Source organism: Nannospalax galili, unplaced genomic scaffold, assembly GCF_000622305.1.
Source record: "Nannospalax galili isolate Female #2095 unplaced genomic scaffold, S.galili_v1.0 scaffold140, whole genome shotgun sequence".
NCBI classification, from domain to species: domain Eukaryota; kingdom Metazoa; phylum Chordata; class Mammalia; order Rodentia; family Spalacidae; genus Nannospalax; species Nannospalax galili.
In genome coordinates, this window is record NW_008352267.1 from 11,598,420 (window position 1) to 11,625,784 (window position 27,365).

Genomic DNA, 27,365 nt, shown 5'->3' on the forward strand with positions numbered 1-27,365 from the left:
ATATATGGAGAAAAGAAAGAAAGCAGACTGAGCACACACCAGGGGTCAAATCAGTAAGCTGTGTTCCTCCATAACCTGTGCTTCAATTCTGTGCTCCAGGTCCCTTCCCTGAGGTCCCACCTTCAGTTCCCTCAGTGATACACTGTGACCCAGGAGAGTAAGATAAAATAAACCCTTTCCTCCTAAAGTTGGTATTACTCAGGGTGTTTTGTCACAGCAGTAAAAGGGGAACTAGAACATACAGCAAATGAATAAAAACAAATTTAAAAAGCAGATACTTTAGAATTCAGACACATGATTATTCAGAAACTGTTTAATTTTTTTTTTTTTTTTGGTCTCTTTGAGGCGGGGTCTCCCTGTAGCCCCAGCTGTCCTAGAACTCACTATGTAGACCAGGCTGGCCTTGCACTCGCAGATATCCTCCTGAGTGCTGGAATTAAAGGCATGAGCCACCACATCCGGCTTAAATTAAGACTCCACTAAATTAAATGACAGGAAGAATATTAATGAAAACTGAAACTTATTACTCTCTACTCAGATTCTCAAAAGAACTCAACTGGGAAAACTGTTTTATCAAAAATTTCCTTAGCTCTAACTTCCCAGACACATTTTCGATTCATCTGAGTAGAGGGTAATGGTGGACAGCCCCATTCCCTTTTTCTCCCACCAGCCTTATGGATCTGACAGATGTAGTTCCTCTGAAGATGGAGAGCTCTTTCACACATGAATAGGTTTCTTACCACTTGTGGAGATGGACTGTGAGAGCTTTGGGGTAAAGAAGTTACCTCTATTATAGTTCATTTGAAAGGTATTAGATTCCTTTGAAACCACATGTAATGCAGCTATAGATAAACTTGGAAATAATGCTTGAAGAGTTTCAAGCAAGTAACTCTTGTTTCCTGTTACTCTGTGATCTATCAGATTGCCTCCCACCCTGGGATAATTTTCTTTTCAATGGCTGTGTCAGTCATTGCAGTAAATGGGGCAGCCTCGAGAAGAATTAAGCTTTGTCTAAAGTTCATCTGAACTTCAACAGTTTTCTGAATTTGGTTATAATCTCCGGTGATCCCCTTGCACAGAACTGTGCTTATCTGGTTGAAATTGTCCATAACCAAATGGCTCTTTTGCCTCCTCTGGTTGCCATCCCTTCAAAATGAACATAAAGCATAGGAGCACTTCAAAGGCAATGGTTTTTCTTGAAAATTAAAAGTTTGTCTTTACAGAGATAATATTTTGAAGCAAGATTAGCAAAGCCGATCATATTTTTGTTTGTTTTTAATTACTGGTCTTGTCTAAACATGTCCACATTAGGACATTTTTGTTAGTAACTTTTCAAGATGACTGACAGCCCAAAATGTATTATTTGTTGGCGTTTGAAAATAAGGAAGTGAGCATTAACAGTGGACTCAGCAGTGATTCATAAAACTTAAGGATAAATTCCTAAGAAACAGACTCAACAATTTTAAAATGGATATTTTCATAACAATCCATAGATCGAAAGCTTTACCATGTAAGTTTGCATTAATTTTTTTCTTCATTGGATAATGGAGTTCTTATATTAGAAAATTACATACTTTATAATTTTTTGTTACTATACATAGTAATAGCATTTTCATGGATTGGATTAAAATTTCAGGGCTTATTTTTTGTACATAACAAAAATTAAATCTGTACATATTTTTGTACTTGGTTATGTAAATTTTGCACAGAAAGCTTTTGCCATAAAAAGTTTATTTTCTTTGAGTTTTGTGCATGCACTAATAAACGTGGTTAATTTAAAAAGAATACAACAACTGTGCCCATGTTATTTTCTTGATTTTCATTTCTGATGTAGTTTTTTGTTTTTGTTTTTTGTTAGGGGGGTTGATTTTTCAGGGATTAAACACTATTTTTAGCAAGTGCCTAAATATGATGTGAAACAGTTTACATATGTTAATTGTAAGAGTAGGTCTGAAATGGGCCCATTTCCCTTATAGTGTTATTTTAGAGAAAGCCATAATAGATTGCTTCAAGCTATCTTTCTATGCACATTACACTTGTACTGTTTTTGTGCAGTTTATCTACTTTCTTAGCATTTTTTGATAAAACCTGTTAAAATTGTGTTTCTTAAATTGAAAAAAAAGAAACTTATAAGAAAGAATTTTCAAAATTCTAAAACTGAAAAGTTTAGTAACTGGAATGAAGGATTCAGTGTGTCATAGCTCACTCCTGCTACCCCAAGCACTTGGTATGCTGAAACAGAGGGAGTCTCAGGACTTCAAAGGCAGTCTGGAATACACTGTGAGTTTAGTACCATGAAACAAAGAGTTTAAAAAAGTTATATTGCTTTGCTGGTAGAATTTGGTAAAAAGTATAATAGAGGATAAATATAGATTTTTAATGGATAGGTGAATCCCTCCAACAAAAATAAATACAATTTAGTAATTTTCAGTTGCAACAACAAAGTTAGTAATTAGAATAAAAGTACACTCAGGCAGAATTAATAGACTAAATGAAAAAGACAAATACATGGGTCATTATGGGATAATCTTTTTTATATGCTTTGGTTTTAGTATGCTGTCCTGAAGATGAAAAATCACTTTTGCTATTTACAAAAACCTGGGTGATGGGTAATTCAGTGTGGATCTGCCACAAGCTGCAAATTTGGAAAGGCATCAGTCTCAGAGGAAGCATTTAACCCTAATACTCTGAAAATGAGATTTTTCTCATTCATGTACACAGTGATACTCTAAATGGATTACACTGATTAATTATTCATTATGTTTGTTTTAAGAGATTATTCTTACAAAAGAGTGGCAGTGTATTTGAAAGAATAAATTAGGGTAATTCTGAAATAAAAGTGTTTTAAAAGAAGGAATTGATAAAGCCTGATGCTAGTTGGATGACTGGCTTAGAGAAATGGAGGCTTGAATTTTCTGGTTCATGTAGTTAGAGAAAACAGCATTTGATTTACTGAGGAATGCAAAGTAAACCTGGGATTAGAGGGAGTGATTCTAATGCATTCAAGGCAGAATACATTTTGCTTAATCTAGTTTTTCTGAGGTTCAGAATGCAAATTTGAGCTGAAGATTTGGGTGGCTTCAATGCGCATATAAAGTATAATTGACAGACATAGTTCTGGGGTTCATTAGAGCCAAAAAGGATAGGTAGAGGAGTTCCCTGAGATACTGTGACTAGTTTATATCCATGGATATGACACTCCTGTTAGTTTAGATACCACCAAGCTGTTTTTCAAAGAAATCAATTAAATAAAGGGACTGGAGCAATGTCTCAGGGGTTAAGAGCATTGAGTGCTCTTGCAGAGGACCAAGGTTCAATTCCCAACACAAACACAGCAGCTGACAACTGTCCACAGCTTCAGTTCCAGGGTGTCCAATGCCCTCTTCTGCCCTCCACAGGAACTAAATAAGATGGCTGCACTTACTTACATCCAAGCAGTACATTCATACACATGAAATCAAAATAATAAAATAAAGAAAAAAGAAATTAATTAAATAAAGATATTTAGCATGTTATTTAGTAAACAATTACAAAACAACCTTCTAACAAAGAAAGGCTTAGGACTGTAAAAACTTATGCCTGTATTCTTCAAACCTTTACAACACTTAACCTAGTGCTCTTCAAACTATTCCATAACATAGGAATATAAGGAACTCTCCAAGCTCATTATATGAAGCCAGGAAGCTGATATTACCTTTGTGTCAAAGCTGGAAAAGGAAACAAAAAATAAACTACAGACTAATGTATTTCATAAACCCAAAAATCCTTCAATAAAATACTTATAAACAAAAATCTACAATTCAGTAAATGTGTCATACACCATTAACAAATTGGTTTCATTCCAGGAATGCAAGGACCATTCAATCTATATGAATTAAGTAATGCAATACAACCCATAAATAAAGTCAAGGACAACATTACATCATCATCTCAATAGATACATAAAAAGTCTATGGGAAATTCAATTCCCTCATGACCAAAGCCCCAAGGAAGCTAGTACTACATAGTAAATGTTACTTAAGACAAACCTACAGTAAGCATCATGCTGAAAATGGAAAGATTGTAATATTTTCTTCTAAAATCAAGAACAACTCTCTCCATTCTTGTTCAATAAAATGCTTGAATGTTTAATTAGCAAAATAAGGTAAGATAATGAAATTTTTAGAAATGCAAATGGGAAAGAATCAAATTTTTGCTCTTTGCAGAAAACATGATCTTATATTTGAGTCACTAAATATTGTGCCAGAAAAGTCCTAGATCTGATAAACATTCTCAGCAGAATAACAGGATATCAAATCAGCATACAAAAGTCAACAGCTTTTGCCAATAATGAATATGCTGAGAAAGAAATTAGGTAATGATCCCATTCACAACTTTGTCTATATAAAATCTAGACTACACAATTGAGAGGAAAATATGTGGTACATGACTTTCTGGGTCTGGCTTACCTAGTTTAACATAACGATATCAAGTCACATCTACTTTTTATTAAAATTTCATGATTTTCATACAATATTGCTTGATGGTATTTAGTTCCTCTTCTCTATCCACACTTCCCCCACTGACCCACTCATGCCCAACTTAATGTAATCTTTTACATATAATATGACCTCTAGTGTATGATTTGTATCCTCAAATGTCCTTTGGTGTGATTCATCCACTGTGCCCACCAAGAATCCCATTCCTGTAAGATACTGTCTTTCCACCTCTTAGCTACTGTAAATTGTCAAAAGTTCCTTAGGTTGAGTTTGGATTTCTTACTCACTTCCCCCATCTAAGCTTGGATTTTGTCCAATTTGAGCTTGCATAAGACTTGTGTGTACTGTTAACCATTGCTCTGAGTTCATGTGAGTAAGCAGCTGACTAGCTATCTGGGGAACTCTGTTTCCTTTTGATCATCCACCCACTCTAGCTCTTACAATCTTTTTTGCTTCTCTAAAAAATGACCCATGAGCCTCGGAGGCAGAGATTTGAAATGGGTGTCCTATTCAGGGATAAGCATGGGATTCTGTGCTAATCACTATCTGATGCATAAAGAAACTTCTGTGGTGAAATGCATTCATCCTATGTATAGAGGTTGTATTGAAGGTCTGTCACTTAGGTCTCACACTTTTTCTCTGTGTTTGACCAGTTCTGGAATTCTGTAATAGTCTCCATTTATTGCAAAAAGAAGCATCGTTGATGAGGGGTGAAAGCTGCACTTCTCTATAAAGATGAAGATGCATATTTAGGATAAAGTAAGAAATTACATTGGTCTAGGGATGTGTCAAAAGTAGGTTTTTCTCTAGTATCTATGACCTCTCCAGCTGTGTGTATTTGGTTTTGTTTACAGCACCACACTGAAGTTCCCTCCCATTGAGAGGGCTTAATTTCAATTTGACAGCTGTTGATTACCTCTAAGATAAAAGTGTCACTACTGCAACAATAGCAATAGTTTGCTGTGCTAGTCATTATTGTGATTATTAGGCTTTACAATGGAGTAGGATCATTGATTGTTTTTCTCCCTTGGCAGCTTGTATAGTATCCCCTGATACCATGAGAGCTAGTCTTCAGGGAGGAGGCATCCAGGTTAGCTCCAGGTGGATTGCTCCAAGTCCTGTGTCTGATATATGCCCTATCTTCAGCAATAGGGTCTTACTTTCAAGTTCTGGGAGAAAATCATGGGCTGTAGCAATAGCTTGAACTATTCTGGGAGACTCTTTGACTATACTGACAGAAAACTTGAAGTCAGATTTCTCCTGCATGGCTCTGTGATTTTTGTTATATTGCCTTCACCATATACATATACTGAAATGTTTATTATATGTGGGTTTTTCAAGACAACTTGGATTAACACATTTCCCTCTGGGTTTTCATACCACATAAGCATTACTTATCTCCTCTCCTACTGTGCAGCCCTCCCTACTCCCTCCCAATTTAAAGTATCCCCCTTTCACAATCTCCCCCTTAATAACACCTATCTCCTCCTATCTCCTTCTCGAGCTCCTTCTTTCCCCTTTTCCCCATGATTCCTTTCCATTGTCCTGGCTCCTACAGTTACATCAGGATATATACACACATCTAGGGATTTGGAGCTAAGATCCATAAATGGGAGAGAACATGTCACTTTTTTTCTGAGTCTGTGTTACTACGTAGTATAGCTGTCTCTAGATCCATTTGTGTAAAGGACATTTAGGTTATTTCCATATCTTAGCTATGTGAAAAGAGCAACAGCAAACATGGTTATGAAAGTATCTCTATGTGTATATGCCAAAGAGTGTTATGACTAGATGACATGGTAGATTTATTTTTCATTTTATGACAATTGATTGCTGCTAGATGAGGAAAAGCTGACCTTCTTAAAACAAAGATCTCTAGATAGGCTCACTAGATTCACCGTATGGATAAGTAACAGGGAATGGCTGAGGTGCCAACACCACAGTGGACAGTAGCAGGAATGATAGAGTGTAAGGGCTTTAGTGTCTTGGGGGGAAGGCTATGGGAGAATACCATCTGGGAAGTGGGTGTATAGATGAATAAGATGGTTTGGGATGTTCTGTGTGATACACACACACACACACACACACACACACACACACACACACAAAATACCAACAAATTTTAAAAAATGAATTTTATTTGAGGAGGAAGCATGAAAATTTACATCATGTTAATTAGTAGAGGTGATAAACATAACAATTGAAATCTACCTGATGAGTTTATAGACATACACAGTTGCCAAGGATCCAAGTGCAACCGACTATGACTAGTAATAATCAGATGCTTACAGATTAGAGATGCGTGTGCCAACATCTCAGTGTTATGAGCAGAAACAATAAGTCTTTCTGTAAGAAACATTATATTTTAAAATGAAATGGAGATCTTTTTTAAAGGTTAAAATCTCATTCAATTTTATGTCTTACAGGATTTATACTGATTTCAATATTGTATAACTGTATTAATTCAACAGTGAACCTAAAAATTTTATAGCCACTTTTGAAAGAGAAAAAAGAAAATGATTTAAAAAAAGTTCTCCATACTGATTTGTTACACAGTGGTTGTACCAGTTTTCAGTCTCACTAACAGTAGATTAGGGTTCCCCTTTTCTTGCATTCATGCCAGAATGTGGTATCATTTGAACTCTTAATTGTAGTGATTCTGACTGGGGTTAGTTGAAACCTTAAAGTAGTTTTGATTTGCATGTCTAAAGTTACTAAGAATGTTGAACAGACTTATTGCAATCCCAATCAAAATACCTTAGACATCTTCACAGAAATAGACAATTCCACCCTAAAATTCATAACGAAACAGAAAGGACCGCAAATAGCCAAAACAATCTTGAGTTCAAAGAGCAATGCTTGGGAGATTACCATACCAGATCTCAATCTATATCACAGAGATATAGTCATCAAAACAGCATGGTATTCACATGAAAACAAACTTGTAAAGGCATGACACAAATAAAGACCCAAACATGACAGCATGAAATTACGGCCGCCTGATATTTGACAAAAGTGCCAAGAACACACACTGGAAGAAAGAGCATCTTCAACAAATGGTGCTGGCAAAACTAGACCTCCACCTATAGAAGAATGAAATTATATCCATACCTATCACACTTTGCAAAAGTCAACTCCAAGTGGATCAAAGACTTCAATGTGAAGCCTGAAATTTTGAAACTGTTACAATGCATAGGCAGTACTCTAGAAGATAGAGGTGCAGAAATGGACTTTATAAATTGAATGTCAGTTGCTCAGAAATTTTGGTCCACAATCTACGAGGAAGGATGCTCGAGTGAAGAGGAAGCCTAAAAAAAAATGGGAGAAAATCTTTACCAGCTATGCATCTGACAGATTATTGAAATCCAGAATATACAAAGAACACAGAAAACAAAGAAGCAAGAAAACAAATGACCCAATTAAAAAATGGGCTATGGATATGAACAGAGACCTCTCAAAGAAAGAAATAGCAGTGCATCCATTTTTGACAAACTATATCATTTTGTTCTTGCTTATATCTGATTAAATCTCCATTTTTTGTATATAAATCTCTGCCTGTTGAGACCTTATGTCTGGACTGATTGCAAAACTTGGTCTGTTTGAGTACTGCTGTAATAAACATACATGTGCAAGTGGTCCGTTGACTAGAGTCATTCAGATGTTTATATATGAGTGGCATACAGGGGTCCTATGGTAGTTCTATTTTAGTTTTCTGAGGAGCTTCCAAACTGATCTCCTTGGTGGTTCTCCTATTTACAGTCCTACCAATAGTAAGAATTTCCATATCACCATTACCACACGAGCAACTTTGCCGGCATGTGCTGTTACTTGTTTCCTTTATGACACCCATTCTGACTGATGTATGATAGAATCTATTTTCATTTCCCTAATGGCCAAGGATGTTGAACATTTTTCTAAATGCCTTTTGGCCACTTATGTGATATCTTTTGAGAATTTTCTGCTCATTTCATTAGCCTATTTATTATTCTTTGATTTTTCACTCATATATTTTAAATACTAATTCTTTTTCAGATATATAGCATGCTTCTAATATATAGAAGCTATTTAAATTCATGTGTTTACATTTGGCAATTTTTGGTTTTATTTTCTAAGCTATTGGAGTCTTTCTAGAAAATTCTTGCCTGTGCAAGAACTATCTCAAATTTTTTTGTAACAGTATTTTTTTCAGTTAACAGAAGTTTGAATCTTATATTACAGTGACAAATGCATTGTGAGTTGATTTTTGAACAGTTTGACATATAGGGATCAAGCTTCATTCTTCTAAATGTGGACATTGTTTCTCCAGCGCCATTTACTGAAGACTTCTTTTCTCCAGTGGGTTTTTGGACTGTTTTCAAAAACTCAGATGCAGTTGCTATGTTGGTTGTTTCTTTCTGGGTCCTCTATACTATGAAAGTGATTCTCAGTTTAAGTTTTTAGTGGATTCTTTAAAGCCTCATGTATAAAATGTCATCTAATGGGAATAATTTGACTTCTTTCTTTTCTGTTTGTAATCATACTCTTCTTATTGACATAGCAAAGACCCAAGCATGACATTGAATAAGAGTGAATAAACTAGTCACCCTTGTCTCCTTCCCAATTTTAAAAGAAATACTAATTTAGTATTTATTGGCATTTAATTTAGAATAAATGCCAATTTAGAATGGTACTGGTTATAGATTTGTCATATGTAGCCTTTATTATATTGAGATATGCTCTTTCTTATCTTAGTATCTTCAGGGCCTTTATCATGATGTACTGTACTTTGTCTAAGTCATTTTCTATATATTGGCAATATATTGAGATATCTGTTCACAAACTTATATGATCTATTACATTTACTGATTTGCATATGTTGAACTATCTTTCCATCCCTAGCATGAAGACATCTTGTTCATGTTGAGTGGCCTTTTTACATGTGATGTAATTCAGTTTTCAAATGTTTAAATGAGAATTTTTGCATCTATGTTCATTGGGGATATTCACCTACAATTTTCTGGCTTTCTTGTGTCTCTATTCAATTTGGGTATCAAAGTATTACTAGCTTCATAAAATGAGTTTGGTAGCATTCCTTCTCTTTCCACTTTTTTGGAATAGTTTTAAGAGCATTTTTCAAAGGTCTGGGAGAATTCCAACCAGTGCTGGGATTTTTATTAGTTGGAAGACATTTTATTGTTGTTTCAATCCCATTTCTTATTATAGACTTGTTTAAATTATTTAGATACTCTTGGTTTAATGTCATTAAGTCGTATGTGTAAGGAATTTATCCATTATTCTAGATTTTCTAATTTATTGGAAGATAGATTTTCAAAGTATACTCGAATAGTCATTGAGTATCTGCTATAATGGATCCTTTTTATATGCTAATTTTGTTAATGCTTTTCTATTTCCTTGGTTTGCATAAGGGTTTTTTGATCTTTTTATCTTTTCAAAGAACTATTTGTATCATTGACTCTCTGCATTTTTTCTTTTTATTCATTTCACTAATTTTGACACTGATGTTGTTATTTCTTTCCTCCTACTGATTTGTGTTTTGGCTTGTTCTTGTTTTTCTAGAACCCCATGGTGCTTCATGAAATTATTTATTTGTGAGCTCTCTGATTTCTTTAAAGTAAGCTCTTAAGCTGTAAACTCCCTTCTTAGAACTACTTTCATTTTATCCAAAGGTCTGGTGACTTCTGTTTTTATTTTTAATTCAATTCTAGAAATATCTATTTTCCCTCATTTTCTTCATTTATCCATTTATCATTGAGTAGAATAGTATTCACAACACAACCTTGTATATTTTCTGCAGTTTTTCTTGATATTGATTTCTAATTTCATTCCATTGTGGTCAGAAGGAATATATAGGAAATTATATCAATTTTCTCATATTTTTAATCCTTGTTTCATATCCTAAAATGTGCTCTATCGTGGATATCATTCCATGGGCTTCTTGAAGACTGTGTATGGTACAATATTTTGGGTTGATTTTTTTTCTGTCAATACCTGTTTAGTCCATTTGATATCTAATGTCTTTAACATGGGAGATTCATATTTTTTCCTTTGGATGACCTGCCAACTAGTGAAAGTAAGCGTTGGAAGTTATCCACTGTTATTCTGTTGAGGTCAGTATGTGCCTTCCCATCCAATAAGTATTTTCATGAAGTTGGGTATAGTGACGTTCAGTGCATACATCTTTCAAATTTGTATGTCCTCTTTATTGGTTGTTCCCTTAATCAATAACAATTGACATTCATTTTTAAGTTTTGTTTGAAGTCTAATTTATCTTATATTTGTATGACTACAATTCCTTTTGTTCTAGTTCCATTTGGTTGGAATGTCTTTGTCTGTTCTTTCACCCTTATGCTGTGTTTTCCTTTCCTAGTAAGGTGCATTTCTTGTAGGCAACACAGAATAATAGCCAATTCCAACCCCCTCAACTCCAGTAACTTTAATGAAATAAAGAAATAAGAATACTGCCTTAGTTTTCTTTCCTGTTACTGTGATAAAAATACTCTGGAAGAGACAATTTAAGAAAGAAAGGATTCATTTTAGCTCACAGTTCCATTTGACAGTTCATTTCTGTGGACAAGTCACATTGGAAGGCTCTTGAGACAGCTGGTCATATTATAACTATTGTCAAGAAACACAAAGGAAGAAATGGACGCATAATTGTCCCCAACTCACTTTCTCCGTTCATACAGTTCAACATCCTCTACCTAGAGAACGGTGCCATCCACAGTGAGAAAAATCTCACCTCAATTAATGTACTCAACAAAATCCCCAACAGAGTTTCCCACAATTCAATCTGATCTACACATTCTCTCGTTAATACGTGCTTCCCAAATGATTCTAGACTGTGTCAAATTATGATTAAAAGTAACCATCACAAACATTACTATATTTATTTAAATTTTAGATACTAAGATTAGGATGGAAAGAAAACAATTAGAACAAAATTAGTTGTTAGTTTAGAGTAATAGTGAAAAACAGAAGAGAGAAAAGCAAATAGAGATGAGAAAGAATAAAGACAGAAGGAGAAGATAAAGCAGCTTCATCTGAAGTTAGAAAGGAAAGAGAAAAGTGAAGCAATGCAATCAAACAACCTGAAAGAGAGAGAGAGAGAGAGAGAGAGAGAGAGAGAGAGAACAACAGGATGGACAGAGCTGCTCCACAAAACTGAAACCAGACATTAAATAAAATAAGAGATGTATAGAAGTGGAGTATAGAAAACAATACTGTCCCTATGTGGTTGCTTTCCTGAACAAAGGTGTAGAGTTTATCTCTATGTGATCATTTGACCTGCAGGTGCAGAAGTTGTCGCTATTTGACCCAGGTTCAGAGTCTTCCTCCATTTACTTACTCATATGACTGCAGTTGTAGAGTCTCTAAGTTCTTGATTCATTATAGAAATAGAAAAAAGTCCTAAAATTCACTTGAAAGCACAAAAGACCACAGAATATCCAAATAAATCCTAAACAGAAAGAGCAATGAAGGGGCATAATAATAGCTAACCTCAACCTACAGAGCCATAATAACAAAAACAGCATGGTACTGTCATTAGAAATAGGCAAACCAAAGAATCAGATTGAATTGAAACAAATAGAATATAATCGATATTTTGTTTCTTAATATTTGTATTAATTCTTTAAGAATTTCATATAATAAATTTTAATCAAATTCAACCTGCCTCTATCCCACTTCCTTACCCCTCAACTTAGGGTTCTCTTTTTCTTGCCCATTAAGTCCAATTTTTTTAGTGTGTGTTTAAAATACATTATTCAATGACCATGTGAAAAAAAGACATTAATTGGAACCAGTACCTCCATATACAAGTAAATTCTTTATACAGTTTATATGTACATCTATGATTTTACTAATTTCAGAGCAGAGGCTTTTCAGGCCAATGAGTAAAGTTTAACGGAGGTGCCATTTACTTTGAATATACAGCATACATGTAAATAACAACATGCTACACATTTTCAAATGCTTAGTTGCTTAGTACGAACATTGAAACTTTTAACAATCATAAAAATGTCTGAATGCTGCATAGAAATCTATGGGATCCTTATAAAAACAATCAGATCATAAGAAGAGTTTTCAGAAATAGAAATCAAAATTCTGTAATGACTGAGTGTAATAGATAAAAAATGAAGAGAAAAAGAATGAAGAGTAAGATGTCAAAGGATTATTTCAACAGAAGCAATAGGTGTGAACATCTTTGACCAAAGGAACAGCATAAAATAGGAAAAAATATACTTTCTTTTGAGTACTGCAGTAAATTCTATATGCTTTTCAGACTGCAGGTAACTTTTACTTAAATTCTTGTGCCCAGATATTCTTGGTTGTGGGTTGTTTCCCCTGAAGCACAGTCAACCTGCCTAGGGTCCCACCATTAAAGAAAACTGACTCTCCCTCTCCCCACAGTTACAAATTGCCAGGGGCTCCTCAGCTATGCATGGGGCTCTGAGCCTACTGCCCCTTCCATGATAGGATATTGTCTAACTTAAAGTTGTTAAAATATTGTGCATGCTGTTACAAGCACTGTGGTTCATATATGTAACTGCTCTGTTGTGTCTGAAAAACATCATTTACTTGTAGCTATCCACTGCCTCTAGCTCTTAGAATCTTTCTACCCTTCCTCTACCTCAACTGTCTCTGAGTAGTTGGAGGAGGAATGTGATGTATCTGGTAACAATACTCCTGAGTGAGGTAGCACAGACCCATAGAGACAAACATCTCATCTTTTCTTTCATTTGTGGTTGTTACCTTTGAATCTTTAGATCTGTGCATTTCATTTGGAAACCCTTAGAGCTCAAGCAACTAGCAAGAGGACGTGGGGTGGGGTCTTCCGAGGTAGAGGAGATAGAATTCAGAATACAAGGGGGAAAATAGAATAATAGAACAAAAAGGATTAATGTGGTGAGGGATGGGAGGGAAAGGTAAAGGAAAAAGTGCAAGGAAGGACAAATAACACTAAAGGCCTCTTCAAAATGTCATATGGAAAACTACTACTGTAGAAGCATGCTAAAATATATACATATATGAAAAGAGTTTAATGGAGTTAACTTATAACAGAGGGGCAATCCTCTACCAGATAGCACAGGCTGGCCGACAAAGAAATTTCAGTACCAGGAATGGGTTATCTCTTTTGGAGTTGTTCAGTGGAGGTCCTATAGACCCTCAAACAAAATTGTCAATTGCCAATGCTCTTGATTACTCTCCAGAACTTGGTGGTAAGACCTCATTACTGAAGACCCTACACACATGAGTCATAGAACAAAGAAATATCAAGCTGGTACTGACACTGAAGCTTCATCTCTACTGGCTAGCTTTCATAGTATGGGAAGGTGTTATGCCCACTATCACAGGAGAAAAGTCAATATTAGTCTTACCTAGCTGGGAACCCTGTGAGCTACAATAATGACTGGCCTGCAAAGATGTGCTCACTGGTATAATTGTTGCACAAATGATATTGGGGTAACCAAACACTTTCTGATTGGATTTAAGGCCTGCTCCATTAGATGGAGCCCATATCTGACAGCATTATCAGGGCCAAGAACCTGCAGCTAGACAGGTCATAGGCCATAAGGGAGATCTTACTACTATTATTCTGTTAAATGGACATGGTATTAAACCAACTTCCAATGATGGATCATTGTACACACAGATTAGTGCATCTCTCAACTCTCATCAGAGCTTATTTTTGAAGTAGACGGCAATTAACACAGAGACTCATGTTTGATCAATGCATAGAGAATAAGGGCCTGTGGATTCCTCAGCCCTAAATATGAATTATTTTATGTTTAAAATTTATTTTTATGTATATGAGTACTTTGCCTGCATGTATGTAAGTGTACCACATGCATACAAAGTCAACGGAGGTGAGAAGAACACATTGATTTTCCTGGGACAGGAGTTTCAGATCATTTTTACCCACTATGTGGGTTTCAGACCATTTTTAGTCACTATGTAGGAACCAAACATGCATCCTCTTCAAGAACAGCCAGGACTCTCCAGCATCTTTAAATATAATTTTTTTTAAAAAATGGAACATTAATTGAAGTGTTTCAAATTATCATTAGAATGTTACTATGGAGCACTTAGAGTTTTCATAAGGTTATTAACACTATCACCGCAGTTTGATGAAACATGCATTATATCAATATAACTTTGTCTAAATGAAGTATTATAAAATGAAAAAAGATAGGCTGGAGAGATGACTCAGTGGTTAAGAGCACTGACTGATCTTGCAGAGGACCCATGTTAGATTCCCAGCACCCACATGGTGGCTAACCACAGTCCGTAACTCCAGTTCCAGGAGATCCAATACCCTCTTCTGACCTCCATCGGCATTGCACAGCAGGTTGAACTTACATGCAGGCAATACACTCACACAGAAAATAAAAATAATAAATAACATGTATATATATAAATGAAGAAAGATAAAGATCTTAAATTGTCTGCAGAACAACTTGGTGTGTAAGACGCTCCAGGATTCAGAAAACATATTTGAATGGGGCTTTCATGTACTTTAATTTCTAAAAATACATTTTGGTAATAAGTCAGATTTTTTTCATTATACTAGTTACATTTAAATGTTCAAGATTTCATTGAGGATCGATTGAAACAGTTTAGATAAAATAAATTATGCCAGGGCTGGAGAGATCTCAGCGGTTAAGAACACTGACTGTTCTTGAAGAAGACCCAGGTTCGAATCCCAGCTCCCACATAGCAGCTAACAACTGTTTGAAATTCCAGTTCCAGGGGATCCGACAGCCTCTTCTGTCCTCCAAGGGCATTTCATGACAGGGGTGCATTTACCTACATGCAGGGATAACACTCATACACATAAAGTAAAAATAATAAATAAAATATTAAGAAATAAATTATGTCTCCTCAGCCTGAAGCCATTAAGACATTTCAGCAGAGAAGGAAGTAAGATGGGCCTTCATGAAATAACCTCTACAATATAAAAGCTCTCTAATGCTGACTGAAGTGCATGCCTGTGTATTTCCCTTAAAGCCACCTGCCAATCATTAGTGCTTATCCCTGAGGGAGGGAAACATCCAGAGATACTTCTCATTTAATCTGCAAGGACATCCTGTTTAGGTACTTAACAAGAGAACAGAAGAATTGATGCCAAATACCACAAAAAGAAAACTTAAAGGACTGGACTGGAGCAATCATGTACATTTAAAGGTAACCATAGCCTGCTGCCTTTAATTTAATAAATACTCAGAAAATATGACTTTGAAACACAATATCTTTTTAAATAACTTTTCTTTGCTTTACACATGTTATGAAATTTCTGGTATTGAAGGGTATTTTGAAAAGTTTAATAACTATTAGTGGCTAAAATTTTTAGCTCACTTAGAAACATGATTATCTCTGTTTAACCATCCATCATTAGACAAAATTCAATCACAATCTGTTTTTCATAAATAATGATGTGACATGAAGGTATTTTATTGTAATTTTCACATATGATTAATAGCAATAACGTTATACCTGTTTATTCTACAATTCTTATTGTTTAAATATATTGTTTTCATGTGACTTAATTGCACAATATAACATGATATAACGTCACCTTTCTAATTCTCAATATTCCTGTTGCAAAATGTCCCACAAAATAAATGTGGGCTTATTTTGATTTTGAAGAAATTTTATTTAAATGATCAAAATAATATTGGGTAAAAATGGTCTCTACTTTCACCCCATTGTGACTATAGACTGTAACTTCAGTGTATAACACACATTAGTTCAAAGCATTCATAGCACAGTGCCCTTCCGCTGTATGCTCTTAGAAAGGATTTGTGCTGACTAGCTTAACATTATGCATATAATATTAGTAATGATCACAGAGAAGTCACTTGAGATGAGGGGAGTCTGAAACAAAAGAAATAAAGACAGAACAACTAAAAGGATACAACTAAAAGGATACTACTAAAAGGCCATTAAGCCACAGTTGTGAAAAACAGGTATATTGTCCATTAAATCACCTGGTGTCTTTGAAACAGTTGTTTAACTGTCCTCTGACTTCAAGAAAAATAAATAAATAAATCCTAGATCTCTAATCTCTGATAACATCTACTTAGATGTTTATTAAGCAGCATTCATATTTTGGTGATCTTCTACAATGGTGTTTGAAGGAAAAGAAATCTTATGTTATATTTAGAAATATCTGCATTTCTGCAAAGCTAAATACAATGTGAAAAAGGTCAATGAGTTTGTCTCTTCTTTTTTTCATATTTTTTTTTCCTTAACTCTTTTTTAAAACTCAAAAAGAATGAAATTGTCATGGTCTTAGAAATTTTTAAAAGACAAAAAATAATCTGTGCAAAAATGCCAAATTCAAATAGAATATTACGTAGGATCATCATTTGTTTCTTCTTCTCCACGCCCTCCATTTCTCCTCTATCTTAAATCATTATAAACTTTATACGCTCATTGAATGAAACTTCTATTGCCCTGGCAGCTCCAGGCATCCTGAAGTTTATTCCTAACAATTGACCCATTTATACTCCTCACCAGTGGCCGGATACATGCAGTGGCTGGCAGGTTTTTAAAAATATTTTATTATTTTTATTTTATGTATATGCATGTATTGCCTGCATGTAGGTAAGTGCACCCCTATTGTGCAGTGCCCACGGAGGACAGAAGAAGCTGTCAGATCCCCTGGTACTGGAGTTTTGGATAGTTGTTAGCTGCCATATGCGTGCTGGTATTTGAACCCGGGTCTTCTGCAAGAATAGTCAGTGTTCTTATTCTTAACTGCTGAGCCATCTCTCCAGCCCCGCTGGCAGTTTTTTTTTTTTTTTTTTTTTTTTTTTTTAAGACGCTGTTCATGACCAATAGTCTGGCAGCACTCACTGAGAGGGCAAGGCTCAGTATGGGAAAGGTCGCAGCACTGAACACTCTTCGTGCACTGGGGTATTTAGTTTACTACATAGGACAGTAGAAAATTAGAACCAAAGATACTTTACCTAAGCTACTTCTCAAGGGACATCAGAAATTACAAATGAATTTATATTTTTGTCAAAATCTCAACAATGTATAACTTGCCCCTCTTTGTATACTAATCCTAATGCATAAAATTTCATAACCTTTGGGGTCATGCCCTTTTTTAACCACATCCTGTTCCTTCTGGAATGTGAGTATATGGGAAAGCCAATCTAAAAAGAAATCAACTAGAGAGACTGTGAGGAAAACATAGCGTTAGTTTATTTTCAGACTATGAAGAAAGCTCCTTGTTAATTATACAGACAGGTATAGAGATCTAATTAAAAATGTCATTTGTCCGCAAATGGTAACTTCAAATGTTCTTTGAAACCCAGAATCAGGTAAAGAAATATCAGTGTTTAGGGAAAAAATGTTAAAAATACATTTTGAATAGAAGACACCTAATTCTTCCTTAAAGCAAGGATAAAATAATTATGTGCACATCAGAAAATAATCATATATTTGAAGGCTTTATACTAATGACAATCTTCATTTTTCTTTTTGTTGTTATTTGCAGGAATTAAAATGTAAGTTGCTACTCATTTCAGTGTTGGAAGCATCAACCCTGTTGTCTGGAGTAAATTAGCTCTGCTTAAAGTTTGACCAGTTTCCATCTTAAAAATATGCTTGTATGCTCTGTTATATACTGAAATAAACTATGCTTTCTATATTTGAATATTAGCCAAAGTAAAAAAGACAGAAAAAGAGACATTTCAAAATGCCATTAAAGATTCCACTTTTCAAAAATAAACCATATATGTTATGTGAGTGATAAAAACTACTTTTGGTAGCAAGGTCGTCTTGGCTCCAAGTATATGTTCTAAATATATGACTTATTTATACAATATGATTAGCTCTAATTTCCTTCAGCCCAAGGTACAGGTTAAAAGAAACACATGTAAATCAAGTTTTCATCTTTTGTGTTTACTGGTATATTTCAGAGGAAGTTATGTAAATTTCTTAACAACAATTTAATAATAACAAATGAAAATATTAGTACCAGGTATGAAATATCCCCCTATGAGTTATTGATTAGGTAGATCCCAGAAGTCTCCAAACAACACAAGCTATTGCCACTGCTCTTGGTTGCTCTCCAAAATTAGGTGTTAAGACCAGGTTGCTGAAACTCCAACAAACTTTGGTTGCAGGACATAGAGAAATCAAGCTGCAACTGACCTGAAAACTTTCTCCCTGCTGCTAGCATTCATGGTACTGAAGGTGTAATGCAAGCCATTGAGGAAAAGCCATAAATGTCACTAGCCAGTGGCAAAGCCTGCATGCTACAGTACTGACCTTCCAGGCAAGATGTGCCTGCTGGCACAACGCTGGCATGAAGATTAGGGGGGTAGCCAACCATTTTTTGAACTAAATTTAAACCCTGCTCCACAGAAGGAAATTCATGCCTGGTGCTTTAAGCCTGGTCAAAAGCCCCTGGTTTGGGGGATCATAGGCCCTAGGGAAGAACTTGCAACTGCTGTCTTGCCCAAGACATGTTGACAAACTGCTTTTTACATATCTATGTTTATACATAGCTAGATTATGTTTATACACATAGATTTGTGCTGTTCTCAACCTTGACTGGAGAAGCTTCTTTCTGTATTGGTCATCACTTATTGCAGAGTCTCATAAGTGGTCAGCTGAGAATAATGAGTGACTATTGCATCTATATCAATACCCCCCACACAAGGCTCAGGGAACATAGTGGAAGTGGGGGCAGAAAGAATGTAAGAGCTGGAGGATGGGAGGAGTACTGTGAAATGCTGCTTTCTAATATAGCATGACCATTGCATCTGCATCTGTATATACCTGAATCAGACCTATACAAGATCAAGCCAGCAGTATCAGTCAGCATTCCAACTGGCAGCACTATTGCAATTGGAAAAAATAAAATCTGGTGGCACAATCAGATCAATGGATTGCTTGATAGGATTAATCTGAAGAAAAACATTCTCAAGATTTTTCAGATCTGGGGACTAGAGAGATGGCTCAGGGGTTAAGAGCACTGGTTGATCTTGAAGAGGATTGGGGTTTGATTCCCAGCACCCACATGGCTGCTAACAACTGGTTTCAGGGGAATCTGACACCTTCTTCTCTCCTCCTCCGGCATGGCACAACATAGCTGCACTTACATAAATGCAGGTGATATACTCATACACATAAAATAAGTATTTTTTTAACTTTTAAAAATCTTTATTAAAAATTTCATACACGGATATAAGGTGTTTTGATCAAATCCACACCCACTCCCTCCCCTCCAACACCTTCCATATCTCTTCATTACTTTTTTCTGACAATATTGCATACTCTTCTTTCTTTCTTTTCTTTCTATGGGGCTTTTTTCTACTTTAACATTCCCCCCTCTGAAGAGGTAACCCTAAAATCTTTTAGGGATTAGATAAGAGCTCCCAAATACTTTTGACATTTTTGGTCTTTGAAACAGAGTATATTGCTAAGAGGTCCAAGGACATTTTGAGTTTTAGCCATGAAACTGGCTACTTTTCTTTGGGGTCTTTTTTACCCTAACTGATTAGCCAGTTCCTACCTCCTATTCTTATCACACCATCCTCTGAAGAGGTTATCCAAATTGCCAATAGGGAATCAGAATGCAGACCACTCTGGTGTCATCCATGCTGAACAGGGACGCAGGGTGAGTCAATGTGAGTACACCTTCAGTGGGTCTATCTAAAAGACTCCCAACTTGAGAATGATGGACTCAGGATTTGTTTTCAGGCACTTTGATAGCTGTTGGAGTGGCTAGAATCCATGTCAGTTCGCTCTCAAAGACTTATAGATTGGTGGAGAAAAATTTAGCCATCGTTTTAGAATAATATTGGGCTGTCTCCCTTAGCTACAGGTGGGCACTACAGTATTGCAGACCAAGATTTGAAGTATTACATCTGAGCAGCACTTTCTGTTTAAAAACAAAGTCATCCATGAGAAATAATTGTCTAAATAATATTTTATATGGACTTAAACCTAATGTCTGGGAAGTTTAATCCCTTGAGCTCTTAAAGAAATATACTAATTATTAGTTATACCTTCCTTTTGGGTGTTTAACACCTTACAGTTGGCACAAATAAACCAATTTATTTTTACTCTTCAGGTTGTTGGAGGATCTGTTCCTCAGGGGTCACATGGGCTTGGGAGGAGCCCCTGGCTCTTTTATTTTACCAGTTCCATCTATGTGAAGATAAGTCAAAGGTCCTACTTGATCATGGCTGGCTTCACTTGGAAGCATGGAGGAAATGTTTAACACTCCTCTTTGTAGACTGGACATTGGTTCAAGCCCATCTCCTGGGGTCTTCATGGCCTCCCTGAACAGGAGGACAGGTGACTAACCACAGTTACAGGAAATTTTGGGAGATGCTCCATAGTCCCCTGGAGATTAGTTGACCTTGGAAGGCAAGGAGAAAAAACTGTTTTTTAAGTCCCTCTGACCAGATTAGTATAGGCCTCAAAGTATGGTTGTTAAACATACAATAAGGTTAGTTCCACCAGTGTGGTACTTTTATTTACCATGTGTTATATGGATAAAACTTGGGCAAAAACCAAACATTCTTAGATAAACCTTGATTAGATACATAACTTTGTTCCTTATACTAGTTGACTAAACTATGACCTTAGAAATTTTGAGATTATGTGTATATTATTTTGTCTCATCCTTTATATATCATAGCAAACCTACACAGATCTTCATCTCTTGCTTAGGCTTTCTAATATTTTTCTTGTTTTCAGAGCTAAAAAATCTTTTAGTTTTTCAGTTCTGAAAACAAGAACAATAACATTGGATATTTTAGTTTATTTTTGTACACCTTTGGATGTCTGATTTGTTTTTGTAACCCAAAACCAGTAGATGTAGTCAGATTAAGTAAAGAATTTCTTTCCCTTCCCATAAGCACTTTAGCTCTGTACAGTAGAAAGGAATTGGTTCTAATCCCTTATTTATTTTTTATTTTTATTATTTCTTGGAGACAGGGTCTCTCTATAGCCCCCACTGGCCTGGAACCCACTATGCAGACCAGCCTGGCCTTCATCTCACAGAGATCCACTTGCCTCTGCCTCCTGAGTGCTTGTATTAAAGATGTTTAAAACCACACCTGGCTTCCTTATTTATTTTGACTCTGTAAACCTTCCAATAGAATATCCATGTTCTGTGGTGTTTACCTCATCCATATTGAGGTATAAGAGGTCTGATATTGGTGGTAAAGAAGGCCTGAATAATTACTTAACCCACATTTACAACAAGAAACAGCATGTCCTCTCATGAGGTGGTGGCCATAGAAATTCCACATTCAAACAGGAGACATGCTTAGCACTCTAAAGGCTCCATCTTCACCAACTCCAATGCAACTCCATTTGAATGTATTGTCAGAAAAATAAAGTGCATTGTATTGTGCTATTCCAAATAATAATAATAATTAATAACAACAATAACAATAATAAGCAAACATCTGGGTGTTTGTAAACATATGGACAAGCATCAGTAAGCCTTTTGATTTTAAAAAAGAAATTCAAATTTAACTTTTTTGTCACATGTGGGCTAATGAAGTTATTAAACTGACTGTTGGTCAAAAAACATAAAACCATGCACTTACACAATGCATGTGCATCATTTGTCTTGAGCATCTTCTAAGGATGATTGCTCTTTCCCTTCAAGGAGGGAAATTCTCAGCTGAAGGAGAGATAACTTCAGTAATTAGATTGAGATAAATATACACATTAAATTCCAAAAGAAAGCCAGCAGATCATCTCCAAAGTTGGTTTGTACTAAATGACAGCTAAGTTAAATTCTCATACAAATACCCCAAAATGGAAGATAAATTGAACATACTGATTCTGTATCAAAAGAAAATCAAACACTACATAAAATACTTTAAATTCATAATAAAATTAACACATATAATTAAATTACTTTTGTAATAATAAAAAACCAACTGAAATAAATAAATTTCAAGTAAATAGGCACTCTTTACTGTGTTTTTTTATTTTATTAATTATTTTTATTTTATGTGTATGCACGTGTTGCCTGTGTGTAGGTAAATGTACCCATGTGGTGCAGTTCCCACAGAGGTCAGAAGGCTGTTGGATCCCCTGAGACTAGAGGTAGGGACAGTTCTTAGCTGCCATGTGGGTGCTGGGATTCGAAGCCAGGTCATGTGCAAGAACAACCAGTGTTCTTAACCTCTGAGCCATCTCTGCAGCCTCTACTGTTTTTATTTACTAACAGTTTCATCAAACTGACTAAGACTCAAGTGAACTTCACAATGAGTTGTTGCCCACCTATTGCTCTATTTTCCCATAAACTCATACTCAGCAAGGTGTATTTATTCTAGAGTTGTTGGTATAGTTATACTGTCATAGGTTTTACTAAAATATTTTAGTAAATTCTGGAAGGGAATATAAATTATACAGTAATTTACAAGTTCTCTATGTAGAAAAATATTTAATAATGAATGAACTTAATTGAGCTATTCAGTTTCCCATTATTGTGACAAAATACTGGAGATAAACAATTTACAAGGAAGACATTTATTTTACATCAATGATTCAGAGGCATCAGTCCTTGGTCACTTGGCCATATATTTGGAGTCTGTGGTGCCACAGGACATCATGGGGGTGCACATGGCAGAGGAGGGCTTCTTCCCTTATGAGAACCCAGAAAAGAGGGTTACAAGAAAGGTCTGTGGTATGAATATTAATTACAGTGGCCATCCCCCCAATGTCTTAAGTTTCTTTGACCAACTCTTGTATCTTAAAACTTCCCCCACTTCCAATAATGCCACAGACTGAAATCTAAGGCCTTAACACATGAGGCTTCAGCAAATATTTCACATGTAATCTATAACATCATATTAATGATATGATAATGATAATGTATACTACATCCCCATTGGATTCAAATTATCAGTTAAAAAAATACCTTCGAGAAAATAGTATTAATTCTTCTTTCACATTTTGAGTTAATAAATATGTATTTAATGTTTTTTTTTCCAGAAATGAACGTAAGAATGCTATGGTTCTACAAAAGTTAAAATGATCACTATTGTATAATGCTATGATTTAATGAATTATATGAATACATTTGTATTTAATAAAAACAGTTATTATCTATGAAAAATGCTTTTTTATGTGTATGAGTGTATTACCTCCATGGATGTAAGTGTACTGTGTTGTGCAAGGCCCACAGAGGTGAGAAAAAGGCATCGGATTCCCTGGAACTGGTGTTACAGACAGTTATTAGTTGTGGGTGCTGGGAATGGAACCCCAGTCCTCTGCAAGGGCAACCAGTGCTCTTAACTGCTGAGATATCTCTCCAGCCCTGAAATACACTTTTTATGAAATATTTCTTCCACACTCAGTTGATAATAAGGAGGTGTTAAAATGAGTTTGTTTATTTCCTTATCAAAGGTAATAGTAAAAAAACACATATGCAGGACTTCTCTGGACTGAAAATGCTTGTAAGATATATTTTGAATGAAATGCTGGTGATAGTTGATCACTAAGATCCCTTTGATCACATGACAATGTGGCAAAATACACACAGAAAGGCTTTTATACATTTTATAAAGATCAAATGAAAACTCATAGAAGGTAGGAAGTTAGCTGACTGAGTAGGGTGAAGTTTGGATCTTGGTCTTTCATGCCCAGTTAAAATCTCTTAAGTTGTTAACAACTACCATGACATGTTAGTTAACACCTATACCACGTCAAAAATACATTTAGATAAAATAATAATAGTCAGAATTAAATGCCTGAATGTAATGAAAATAACTCACATTTATATGATATATCATCAATAGTTTGTAAACATCTGGACAAAGCATCAGTAAGCTCAGATAGGTCAATTATATGTCTCACCCTGAAATTCAAGTAGACAAAATATAAAAACAAAAGAAAAATGACAAAAGGGGGAAAAAAACTATAGAACAATATGAAAGCCTAGTAAAATATGTGAAATAGAAAATGAGCAGAAGAAATATTGAAGCAATAACATGCAAGAACTTTCTAAAATGTACAAGACACACCAAATGGAGACTCTGTGTGTTAGTATATGTGTGCGTTTTACACCTAAGCATATGATATTCTATCTATATGTGTATTACTATGTGTGTGCTTCACACATAAGCATTTCATATTCAAAATGCATAACACACAAAATAAAGAGAATACTCTTTAGAGAAATAAATGATAAAGGTAACATGGGAAAATCTTTAAAGAAGAAAATGGCTAAGAATTACAATAGACATCTTGTAAGAAATCATGTCACTAAGAAGAAGGAAAAGAAAAATTTTAATTACTGAAGCAAAAGCTATCAACCAAAAATTCCATATCAAGTGAAGTCAAGGAGAAATGAGGAATTTCTTAGATCAATGAAATCTGAGACAATTTACCAATAGCACAATGGTTTGTAGGAAATGTGAACGAAATTGCCAAGGGAATAAAGGGTACAGTTCAAACATACATACCACATACAGAATTGAATTTTTTTACATACAGAACTATTTTAGTTAACTTGCTGTTGTTTGATTGAACAGATGCATGTATAATAACAGCAAATGAGCATTATATAATCAAAGTATGTAAAATTGAAATAAATAGCAGCAATAGTATAAACAATATATAACATCATTGGAATGAGTCTAAGTGTATTTACTATCTGAGAAGTAATATATTATTATTATTTTAATCTGCACTTTGATTTATTTTAATTATATAATGTAATCTTTAGAGTAGTCACTACAAAAATGTTTCAGATATATAATTAATGCTATAGTAGAAAGTGGAATAATATATCAACCTCAATAAAAACCAGAAAAATCAAAAATAAAAAGAAATTGAACAGAAAAAGAAAACATCAAAAAATAGACAAGTAAAAATAATATATGTTATTATTGATAAACTATGATAACTATAGTAGTAATCATTCTAAATATGGCCTAAATATATTACTTATAAACAGAAGTATCAGCCTGGCATGTTGGTACACACCTTTAATCCCAGCACTCAGGTGCCAGAGGCAAGCAGGTCTCTGATGTCTATGAATTTAAGACCAGCACAACCTACATAGTGAGTTCCATATCAGCCAAGGTCACACAGTGAGACCTTATCTTACACACACACACACACACACACACACACACATACACACACACACACACACCTAGAAGTATTAAAATGGATCAAAATAATACCCAAATATTCAAAGTCTAAAATAAGGTCCTTTAAAAGGGAGAAGAAGAACGTTTGGAGATGTTAGACAAATTCACAGCACTGACACTGGTGATAATTTGATTTCATGAGCATATGCATACTTCCAAACACATTTATCTGTACACATTAAATATCAGCAGCTTTTCATAGGTAAATCACACTGTGATGACTTTTAAACAAAATTATCTAAAATATAAAGACACAAGTATAATAAATGTAGAAAGAAAAAACATACTAATAAAAAATTTATACTTCAATATTAATTTTAAATCAGAATCCTGAGTTAAAAATTTATTAGAGCTAGAAAGAAAAATGACATAATAAAAGACTTAAATTTCAGGAGACATTTATATTTAACATATATGTAGCTTACATGAAAATTATATGAACCCAAATTCTAGAATTTTAAAAATTGCTTTAGTTAATGGTATATTACAAAAACGAATAAAATGCACTAAGATTTCAATTGAAGAAATAAATCTCTGTCCAGAGATGGAGTGTCTGTGGAGAAAAATCCCAAAGGATAAATAAAAATTATCTTAGAACTAATAATCAGTCCTAGTAAGTTTGCATGATACAACTATAGTTGTTTACCTTTACACCAGGTATTAACTATTAGGTTTGAAATAAAAAAAAACAGTACCATTTATATAATTAGACACTACTTCTTTGTGATACCAAATCTCCATGACCAATCTGAGTTAGCATATAACAAAATAATAAGCATGGCATGCTGAAGAGTAACCTGTTAAATGAATATTACTATTCAAATATATCATATTTCAGTCTAAAACATCACAAGATGTAGTTAAAGTAAAATTTTAAGTGTTATAATGCCACTTGCAGGAATTAACTAAAAGACATTTTTTAAAAGATTAGCAAAATATGTAGAGGTTATATGTGCTAAAATCTGCAAAGTATAACGTTCTATCAAGGAATATTTAAATAAATGTGGAGATATTCCACATTTATGGACTGGAAGAAAATTTTGGAAAAAAATTCCTATAGACAGCATCAAATACATCATCCATGAAAGAAAATTATTATAAGGTTAACAATATTAAAATGCACTCCTCCTATTCAGAAATACACTTCTATGAGAACACAAATGTTGTACACATGGAGAGAACAATTCATGAAACATTTATCTGCCAAAGTACTTGTATCCAAAGTATAGCTTCTTAAAAGTAATAACTTTTTAAAATTGCTCCATTACAAAAATAGACAAAAGTTACAAAGAGAAATCTCACCATAGAAGATAAACAAATGGAAACAAATATATTAAATTGTTTTCAAAGACATTTTTCAATAGAGATTGCAAGATGAAATCATGAGTTATCCCTGCCAAGGTAGAAGAATTGTTTAAATTTAGAAATTGACAATAACAAATGTTAACTAGATGTGGAACCCAAAGAATTTCTATTGCTTGTGAGAGGAATGAAGGACGACGTAGTGAAATGGGCCGTGGCTTTCCTGCTTCTTAGAAGCTGAGTGTCATGTTATTGGTAATGAAACTTCAATATTTACTCAGCTCACCTGAGGCACAGCTGCACACAATACAAGCTGTCAATGTTTAAAGTAGTTTTATTTATAATTATAAAAAAACACTCATTCAACATATCTTTCTAAAGGTAACTGAAAATTTGTGACACAATAAAACAGTAGAATATTATTCAGCACTAAACAAGT